The 1,898-nt window shown below is 51.7% G+C and overlaps 1 long non-coding RNA gene across 1 annotated transcript in view; it reads left to right on the forward strand.

Annotated features, from left to right (window-relative positions):
* Positions 1-200: 200 nt before the first annotated feature.
* Positions 201-1,898, forward strand: part of LOC109288351 — a 10,570-nt gene continuing 8,872 nt past the window's right edge. The window contains exons 1-2 of the long non-coding RNA XR_002095110.1: positions 201-211; positions 1,020-1,031. This is a non-coding gene — a long non-coding RNA (uncharacterized LOC109288351). The remainder of the gene's footprint in view (positions 212-1,019; positions 1,032-1,898) is intronic.

Below are 1,898 nucleotides of genomic sequence, written 5' to 3' on the forward strand. Positions count from 1 at the left end.
ATAGATAGTGGTTGGACTGATCAATAGGGACATTGCTAATTCCCCACCGCGCTCTCCCGCACACTGAGTTTTGCTAGCATTGGGCACACCAGATACATGGAAAGAAGGGAGTGCAGAGTGCTGGAAAGTGAAGGTGGTGTGCACGCCGAGCACTGTGGGATACCGGAGGACTGGCAACCCCTCTGTTGTGCCCCATGGGTTGGAAAGTGCTGTGCTGCTGCACCCCTGTTGAAAACAGGGTACAAGCATTCACTTGACTAGACAGACAGGATGCTCGGGAGGCTGTCGAGACTGTTCATGCCACGCATGGGATGTACGGTCACCCTAACAGCAGCACAGCCTCAGGCAGTTCGGCGCTCCAATGCTATCGACTGTACAAGTGTCCTTGTAGGGGTATCAATCCAATTCATAGGAGGCTTTTAAAGGCATCTTTCCCCCACTTAAAGGAAGGGATTATATCAGCAAGTAGCTTTGACTGCGAGTAAGAGTGAAGCTGCCTTTGCTTTAAAGGGAATGCTTTGACCGTTTGCTGAACTTGGATGTTCCCGTGTTGTGCGGCTTTGCTCTGAACTCAGTCCTATCGAGTGCTCTCACTTTTGTGCGGTAATAATGCAAGATTCAGTCGAACTTCAGGAAATAGATGTGCCGGGTCTGAACGTCATTTGTGCGCTCGAGGTCTTTGTTAGTCAATTTGGGGAGGGAGGTGCTGGGAAAATATACGGCACGCATAAAGAAAGGAGGAAGCGGCTGACAGGTCTTTTTCTCAATGCGGGCTCCTTTCGCAGCTGAATCTGGAGTGGTGCTACTTTCGAACATGCCGGAACAGCCCAGCTGGCTTTCTGTTTACATACCAGCCATTTTTCTGTCTGGAAGAGAGATCGGTGCTTTTGTATGGTGCCAGGGGCTCAGGGAGAAACTTGACTTGCCTTCAGTTGAATGATTTCTATGATAAAACCACTCTGTGGGGCTTCTGTTCAGGGGTAGAGCCCCTTACAATCACAGACAACGAGGGCTGGAAGGGACCTTGGGAGGTCACATCCAGTCCAGCCCCCTGCTCACAGCAGGACCAGCCCCAACTACATCATCCCGGACAAGGCTTTGTCTACTCAAGTCTTCAAAACCTCCAAGGATGGAGAGTCCACCACCTCTCTGGGTAGCCTGTTTCAGTGCTTTAATACTTTACTGGTGAGAAAGTTTTTCCTAATATCCAACTGCAACTTCCCTTGTTGCAGCTTGAGCCCATTGCTCCTTCTGTCATCTGCCCCACTGACACCAGTCCAGCTCCATCCTCTTTGCAGCCCCCCGGCAGGGAGGTGAAGGCTGCTATTCAATCCCCCTCTGTCTTCTCTTCTGCAGGATAAATCAGCCCCGTTCCCTCAGCCTCTCCTCACCAGTTGTGTACTCCATGCCCCCCAAACCATTTTCATTGTCCTCCGCTCCACTCTCCCCAATGTGTCCACATCCTTTCTGTAGTGGGGGCCCACAACCGGACACAGGACTCCAGATATGGCCTCCCCAGTGCCGAATAGAGGGGAAGAATCACTGCCTCGATCTGCTGGCATCGCTCCTGCCAATGCAGCCCAGGATGCCAGTCGCCCGCTTGGCACTAAGGGCACGCTGCTGGCTCCTGTTCAGCTTCTTGTCTATAGCCTCTCTACAGCAAACACCTTGGTAAGTTATATGCTATCATGCTGTTACAAAGGAGGAGAGGTCTCTTTAGGGGTCAGGAAGGGATTTTACCCCACAGTCAGATTGTTGTGGACCATGGGAGGTTTTGCCTTCCTTTGTATTTGGGAGATGTGGCCCTCTTTTTTGGATCTCCTGCATGGATTTGCACAACCCGTGCAGCATCAGGACATCGGCTGCCACGGTCTCCCTGCATTACTTGTGGCAGGTTC

Source organism: Gavialis gangeticus, unplaced genomic scaffold (assembly GCF_001723915.1).
Source record: "Gavialis gangeticus isolate Ggan-Ray unplaced genomic scaffold, GavGan_comp1, whole genome shotgun sequence".
Taxonomy (NCBI): domain Eukaryota; kingdom Metazoa; phylum Chordata; order Crocodylia; family Gavialidae; genus Gavialis; species Gavialis gangeticus.